This window comes from Rissa tridactyla, chromosome 8 (assembly GCF_028500815.1).
Source record: "Rissa tridactyla isolate bRisTri1 chromosome 8, bRisTri1.patW.cur.20221130, whole genome shotgun sequence".
Taxonomy (NCBI): Eukaryota; Metazoa; Chordata; class Aves; order Charadriiformes; family Laridae; genus Rissa; species Rissa tridactyla.
Window position 1 is genome coordinate 19,083,724 of NC_071473.1, and position 8,113 is coordinate 19,091,836.

At 44.1% G+C, this 8,113-nt stretch overlaps 1 protein-coding gene across 7 annotated transcripts in view; it reads right to left on the reverse strand.

Moving 5' to 3' along the window:
* TBC1D24 (TBC1 domain family member 24) overlaps nucleotides 1-7,654 on the reverse strand; it is a 30,913-nt gene extending 23,259 nt beyond the window's left edge. For 2 of the 7 annotated variants that reach the window (XM_054212382.1, XM_054212383.1), the window contains exons 1-3: nucleotides 7,591-7,641; nucleotides 3,857-3,913; nucleotides 3,608-3,755 (exon numbers count right to left, since the gene is read on the reverse strand). The gene's annotated coding sequence lies outside the window, so the exon portion shown is untranslated. Of the gene's footprint in view, nucleotides 1-3,607; nucleotides 3,756-3,856; nucleotides 5,939-7,590 lie in introns of those variants that run through there. The other 5 variants (XM_054212379.1, XM_054212377.1, XM_054212381.1 and 2 more) reach the window with 5 other exon arrangements.
* Nucleotides 7,655-8,113: the final 459 nt, after the last annotated feature.

Here is an 8,113-nt window from a genome sequence, read left to right on the forward strand (position 1 = left end):
ATTTCTCTTGGGATGTCATCATTGCATATGAAGCAATCACAGAACGTTTGTCCCAGAATCACATGCTTTCATTCTTAGGAAAGTACTATTGCCTTCTTAAACAGGGTCTTCAAATTATCTGTGATAAATCTATCATGTATTTTATTACAGTCAGAAATTCTGAGCTTTTCACTGCTGGACAGATAAATGACAGTAGCTTATATTTAGGAGAATGCGTATGCCTTCGATCTTCAAGCACTTCAACAGAAACAGCACCTCTTCCTTCCCATCCCCTGCCCTAGATGACACAAGCACTTCTAATGCTCAACCACTGTTGATACTATGAACTGTGCTGATCATTAAGATACCATAAAGGTACAAAATAAACACACAAAGCCCAAACCAGATAAAAGTCTGGAAAAAAACCCCAAAACACTCTTGTTGAAAAAACAAAAGAGAAACGGAATGGTTAATGGTTCAACAAAGGGTGAAAAAGGCTAAAGAACTGAGCATTTTAAGAGGATACTGGATGGTAAATGTTATCAAAGATGTAAATCAGGAGCTTTCTGTCCTGCCTACTCATAAAAAAAAAAAAAGGAACAACTAGCAAAATTAAAGAGAGGAGAATTCCTATCCTTTTTTCCCCCTAAACTAAAAGAAAAATGCATTTAAGCAGCAAAACTATTTTACATGATGTATTACAGAATCACATAATTGTAGGAGTTGGAAGGGACCTTCGGAGATCATTTAAAATAATCCATTAAAAAAACAACTGTCAAAGTAGTGCAGAAAAATCAATACAATTTTCCTACTATATTGACTGTGTTTTCTTGTTTCTTCCACATTGTAAGAATGAAAAAATCCCTCACATTGCGCTAATTATTCCCCCTCCCTTTGTTTCAAAAACTGAAATAACTCAAAATAGGTCTCCCTTCAACAGCAAACTGTCTCTGATAAAACTTTTACACTGAACATGCAATCTTCAGTTGTCTTTTTTTTTTTCTTTCCCTAAACACCTCAAGTGCCAGTGAAAAGCTCCGACACAGTAGCAAATCCATACGCAATAAACCAATCCTTTTTCCTGCTCTCTTCCCTTGAATGCTCTCTGCCAGTTTGACATCTATCACGTCTAGATCTCTTTCCACTACAAACATTTACTGGCAGAAAAATATCTTTAAACTTCTATGCTTTGAAATGTTCTCCTTTTAGACACAGTGTCTGCATTTGTTTATGTTGAACACAGATTTATTTCTTTTCCTCCTATCTAAATCTTCTCTACAGGAGTGAATGTAACCATGTTTTATTTCTTATGTGTTTAGAGTTTCTTTAGGTCCAGAACAGCAGCTGCCAGCATGAATGGAAACACACGTAGATTTTTACAACTAGAAGACACAATATTAAGGTGTGACCTTTTCTGGTATCTAAGAGAGATGTTTGCCAGGAATCATTTCACAGACAATGGCAATGTTTATGGGTTTATTATTATGAGAAAAACATTCAGAGGTTAAAGAGCACATACCTCCTAGATTTATTCCTCCCACTGTCTGACTACGTTCAACAGTACGTGATTTTACCTTTTCAACATCTTTTGTGACCAAGTATCACAACAGCAGGTCCCAGAGTTTTCTCTATGAAGCATTTGGTTTCTACTCTGGGCCAGTCTTTATGTGACAGTGCACCGGTGTAACCACTAAGCTGCTTGAACACTTCGCATCCCAAACTGCAGTGGGTGCAGGTCCCAAAACTAACACAGCCCGACTACAACACAGCAAGCTTCCCAGCTACGAGGAACGCCCAGCCCTCAGACTGCCGCAGTTAGCATCGCACTGAGAAAGAGAATGCAAGCTGCTTTATGGAGCTGAACACACCTTTTTAAAAGTCCCATACACTACCCTAGAGACAACCTCAGCACGCTCCAAGTCATGATCTATACCATGCTGTAGCTGTTTTTTTTTCTTTTTATCCTTTTGTTGCATAAAACAGCGGCCTTTTTTTTCTGTAGGATTTAACAATACCTCTGCTAGGCTGGGCCAGGTAGAATCAAGAGCCTTGTCTGCAGGCCACTTTGTTGTTCAAGTGATGTACAAGGAGAACTAGCTCACCACGGTCTCAGCCTGTATCTTGTCAATACAAATATACTTTCCATTTATATATATATGCACACACAAAACATCCATTGCACATATACTTGCACATACATACACATGCTGTATATATAGACAAATATACATCTCATTTTTAAAACTAGCGATCAAGTTCAGATTCTTCACAATATTCACATTTATCAAAAACATGTCCACATGGATGAACACCGTACATCCTCTCTTGCAAAAGGTTCGAAATACGAACCGTGCCATTTAAAGTCTGTTAAGGAAACAGGCCAATGCCCCCGGTTCCCCCCATTACCTTTAAAACCAAATAAAAAGACAATTTAATCAAAGCAGTACAAGCATCAGTATGGATACTTACGCCAATTTAATTCTTCTGTTAAATTAACTGATAAGACCTGTTTACATTGATTTAAGACCTCCCAGTGCAATTTATGAACATACAAAGCCTTAATCTGGCAGCACTGGAGAGTTTAAGGGATACCTAAATTAGACAATGGGCGGATGAACCAGTAACCCTGGGCTAATCAGGCACACCAGTCCTTACTCCCTCAGAGAGCCTATGGAAATTGCCTGTACTCCTTGCCTGGGTAGTGAGCAAATGGGGAGGGACACTCTATTCACACCAGCAGCGTGTGATCACTAGATCTTGCTTATTCCAGGGTAAATTTTGCGCTCCCATAACTTAATCCAGCAGCTAAAAACGGGGTAGGAAAATCTTATAATCTCAGACTATTTAATTATTCTCTGCACTAAGTGCTAAGGTTGTAGAAGTTTTCTCTAAGCTGATTTACAGTAAAATAAGCATATAAAAGCTACAAAGTTAAAGCTGTCGTTTTATACAGAATTTATTTTCTTCCAGCTCTGTAAAACCACACAGATTTTCTCCCTTTCCCCCAAGACTGCTCAGAAGAAAAGCTTCAGTAATCTGGTATCCCTGATAACGGATCACCCCTTTCCCAAAACAAAGGGTAGATTATCCTACACACGAGAGAGCGCTCAAACACCAACATCAAGCCAGTTCCAAATACACTGTACAATTAAAGGAGGACCTAATCTCAGGCAGAATGCCAACTATTGCATTTCAGGGAACTTGAACAATATATTGCTTCATTTTGATATTTATTTCTGTAGTCTTTCCAAAGTTACGCTCTATTAAAAGTCAGAGTAGCAACAACACCTCCTCTGGAGAAGCAAAGGTACAGAAATAGCATTTCATAATTAAAAACTAATCAATGAAGAATCCCAAAGTAGTCCTGCATTATTTTTGTTATGATTTTAAAATCAAAGGGCATTTATAACAACAGATTGGCTGCCAAATTTATAATCTTACTTTTAGTGTATATTGCTAATCTCTATTCTTACTAGTGGGGAAAAACGTTGGGAAGACTTGCCCTGTTAGAAGGCCGTTAAGATAGTTAAGGGGCGAGAGCACCGGATATATAAGAAGAGGCCTTGCTGGTTTTGGTGTTCTTTAGCCACATGTTTGTTCTGAGGAAACCTAAAAGGACTTAACATACCCGACATGCCTACTCCTCTGTCAGTTGTCACTGGGCGATGGATTCAAAGTCTCTGAACTGGAGGAGATGGCTTACAGGCATAATGAAAGGTAAAGCAGGAGCAGGAATCTTGTCTCCACACGGAACCAGATTATAGGGCAAACATTTTCTGTGTACAATGAAGATATTAACAAAAAAAACACCCAAACAAAACAAAGAATCTCAACAATCCTCCACCCCCCAGACTGAAGTGCTTTCATTAATCCTTACCTTAGAACTTGCCCTTTTATAGATCTTCTTATGAATTACTCCCTTCTGCTGGGCCTGCTGGGGAAGGGGTGAGGAAATAAAAAAATTAGATTGTTTTTAAACAATGCATTGGGCAACATCCACGTGTGTCAGGTGCGCCATTGACCTCCATACCTTAAAATAAAAAAAAATTAAAAAAAGGTATCTGCCTGCACTTCTGCATGACTTCCAACCTTCATACTTTCAATTGTGGTGTAGCTAACACGGAGACAAATATTCTCACAATAGAGAAGAGCAGCTTATTAACCCCATTATTCAAGTGCTTACAGCATAAACAACTCATTTCAGTCACTAAAACCACAAGCAGGATTACTACTTCTAGCACCTTTGTCATAAACACTTTTAGCTAGTATTCCCATTGTAGGCAACAGCTGTGTTTCCCCCCCTTCCATAAAGGAAGTACAAAATTCTGCATTAAACAGGCAATATCTGAAAAGCATCTCCCTTCCTAGGACTAGTAGAGGTATTTGCTGCACAGGTAGGGGATTTTAGAATACCAGCTCTGCAGCTCACAGTATTTAGATACCCAGTTCTGAAATAAAAATAATTATATTCTGAAGATATGCAATGGAGTACAGGTTTAGATCAGCTGACCTGCTGAGGATTGATATACCAGGCCCCTGTCCTATTAGAAAAGTTTGAACTCATCTAATGAGCGTTATTTTTCTTTTCAAATGGATGAAATTCAGGCTAGCGGATTTTGAAACAAACCAGTTCTAGTTTCCTGCAAAACAGTCATTACAACAACTTTGTGTAAGAGTTATTTTGGTCTGAAGTTGTTTACCCCTGAAAGACATAACAAAATAATCCATTGTTGGTGTAGCTACATCAAAGTTACACATATTTGCTAAAATAACGTAGCTGCATAAATTCCAAGCAAAATTAAGCATGCTCATTAATACAGACATAGGTATCAATGGAGACACGAGTCTCTTTCCTGAGACAGTGGGAATCAACAAGACATGGTCTTTTGCAACATGTCTGAAAGCTCAGGTAATTGTCCTCTAACTTCAGAAGCTTAAGCAAGAAGAGAACAGGTGAGATATGGTAAAGCCTAAGAATGTGACCACCACAGATACGAGCACTTTCATATATTAATCTTAGAGAATTTAAACAGTTGATTCCACAGCTGGACATCTCCAGCATATCCTCCCACCAATACACTGGACTCCAAGCAAGTCAATCATTAATATAGTGCAATTAGCCCTGTCTATTTTTATATCAGAAAGGTCGCGTGACTGCCTGGTCAAGTACAAAAGGAGTAAATGGCTAAAGACTAGCATTACTTCGACAAACTCCATTGCATCACTCCACCCCCAAACACACCCCATGCAAACGTGTCAGAATATTGCAACTAAATCCCCCAATAAAGGCATCCCTCAATGAGCAGACATTTAAAAGAAATTTTGTTTCTCCAGTTCTCAGTCACAATTCAAGGCTATGTAGAGATGGAATATAAATAGCTATTTTTCTTTCAAGCCATTAACACAGTTTATCTATTTTGAGTGCTAACATACATCTCTCTGCTTCTCAGCATGCATCCATACAGCCTGACACAAGCAGGTTTAGTGGCCTCTCCAAGCTAACAGGCAGGGCAGGGAGTATTTTGAAGACTTGAAAGAATAGCAAGGACTAAATTCATGGTCTGTTGCCAATAATTTGCTTGTCACTAACTCTATCCAGCTTCGGCACTGAAGCAAAGGTACTTACAATCTAAACAAATGCCAGGGTAGTATTATCAGATGGCAATAACCTTGGTGTTGGAGACGGTGAGAGATATGTGCAGTGCGGACTGGTTTGCTTTGCTTGCCTGCCTTCCTTAAATTTACGGACAGGCTAATTTTAGTGCAGGAATAGCTTTTTTTTTCCTTCAGTTTTCTTTACAGTCAAAATGACAAGGCTCATTCAAGACTTCAAATTAACAGAATGAAGAAGGAAAGACAATCAAGGTGAGAAAACAAAGGTTTCAACAAAAGGAGAGAGCTGGGAAGAGCAGAGGTGCTTAAGTATGTGACAGGTCCATAGATAGCCTCTTAGAAACATTTACTTGGCAGCATTTAATTATTAACAGCAAAAAAAAAAAAAAAAAAAAAAAAAAAAAAAAGAGAAGCAGAAAGTTGCTTTCCCTTGTGTTCAAATTCTATCTGCAGGAACACCTGCAAACTTTCAAATATTAATGACAGAAAAGACATTCAGTACAAAGATCCCCAATAGGTAATGATTGTGCAATACTATCCATTGCCATTTTGCAAATTACAAAGGACATAAGTATCATGTGTTGCTTGGAGGCAACAAAGAGCTAATATAAAATGTTGCTGGAGTCCTTGGATTCGAGTTATCAGCACTGTTACTGCAAAGTAACTATCTTAGAGAGCAGCCTTTTGCAACACGGACTAGCTGCTAGCGATTGCACAAAGGAAATTCTAACAACAAGGAATTCCCTTTTCTGGTAACAGAGAGCCCTAAATGTGAGCCATATAATTTCTGTGTTCTGGGTATTCCTGGATGCTTTGACAATCCTATTGGGGATTTCCTGCAAGCCAGAAAAGCTTCCAGCTGCTCCAGCTTCCTGTAGGAACTGGACATAAGATGCAAGGTTTTAAGATAATAACAGTCTGATACAGAACCACCCACTTCCCTCTCATCACAGCTACACAGCACCTGCAAGGTGTCATCCCTCCTGCTGCCCTCGCACACCACCTGGGGCTAGAGGCAACCAACTGCAGCCACTGGGTTATTTGCTCTCCTGTCCTTCGGCCCAGAAAGGCCCAGGAAGATTTTGGCAACTTCTAGCGGACACCCTAAATCCAGTGTTCAGCTGGGTAACGTTCTGGCAGCCCCAATATCCCAACAGCAATCATCCGTTCAAGGAAGTGCTGTATAAACACATGCGTTTCAGAGAGCAGTTCCTAAATAAAGACCAAAATTTTAAAATTTACTTTTGTCATAGAAATTTTAAAATATTCAAGGAAGAAGCTGCAGAACACCAGCTCTGGGTTTAGAGAGCTCTTCACGTGAATATAAACTGCCCCTTTAACTGGGACCAGCCGGCAGAATAAGTGTAAACGGGGAGCACTGGGGTGACCAGCAGTCAGAGGGGCTGTCCTTGCCTCATCCCCAGGTCTCGACACACTTTGCAGACAAAGCAAGGGTAACGGCAGAGAGCACACGCTTTGCAGACAAGGCAAGGGTAACGGCAGAGAGCACCGACCCGCGCCTTCACGCCCAGAGGTACCAACAGGCCATTCCACTGCCCTCCAGAGTCCCCAGGCGCTGGCACAAGCCAAAAGGCTAAACCCAAGCCCTGCTGGGCCGGCTCACCGCAGAGAGGGGAGGGCTCGGCTCCTTCGGGCGCCCCACAGCTCCCGCCGGGGCCACCGGGGGCTCCGGAGCCCACGGAAACCGCGGCTCAGGGCCGCGTGAGCATCCTCCCCCCCAGCTCCTCCCGCCACGGACGGCGACCCGTGTCTGGTGCACCGGGGGCGAGTCCCAGCGCGGTGCCCGCGGAGGGGGCCCGGCGAAGGCCGGGCTCGGGGCAGGCCCCCTCCCGGTCCCGCCCGGCCGCTCGCCGGGAAGGCGCCGCCGAGGTCCCGCCGCCCGGCACCGAGCCCCACACCCCGCTTCCTCCCCGGCCGGCTCCCGATGCCGGCGGAGGCGCGCCCGCCGCATCCCGGCCGCACCAGGGCCGCCCTTACCGCCGCCGCGCCCGTCGGGCCGCCTCAGCGGGACCGGGCAGACAGCGCCCGCCGCGCGCATGTGCAGAGGGCGCGGCGGTGGCGGCGGGACGGGCGCGCGCATGCGCCGGGCCGGGCGGCGCGGGCACGTGCGCGGCGGCTCCGGTGTTGAGGGCGATCGTCGAGCGGGGGCGGTTGAGGGGCGATGACGGGGCGGTGTGGGGTGGTGAGGGGTTGTGAGGGCTGACGGGGGGCGGTGAGGGGCGATGGGGGGGCGGTGAGGGTGACGGGGTGTGGTGAGGGATCAGGGGAGCGGTGAGGGGCTGTGAGGGTCGGCAGGGGGCTGTGAGGGGTGATGGGGGGCTGTGAAGGGTGGGGGGCGGTGAGGGGTTTTGAGGGGTGACAGGGGGCTTTGGAAGGTCGGGTGGTGGTGAGGGATTGAGGGACCAGGGGCAACGATGAGGGCCTGTGAGGGGTGATGGGGGGTTGTGAGGGGTTATGGGGGGCTGTGAGGGCTGATGGGGGGCTGTGAGGGATCAGGGGG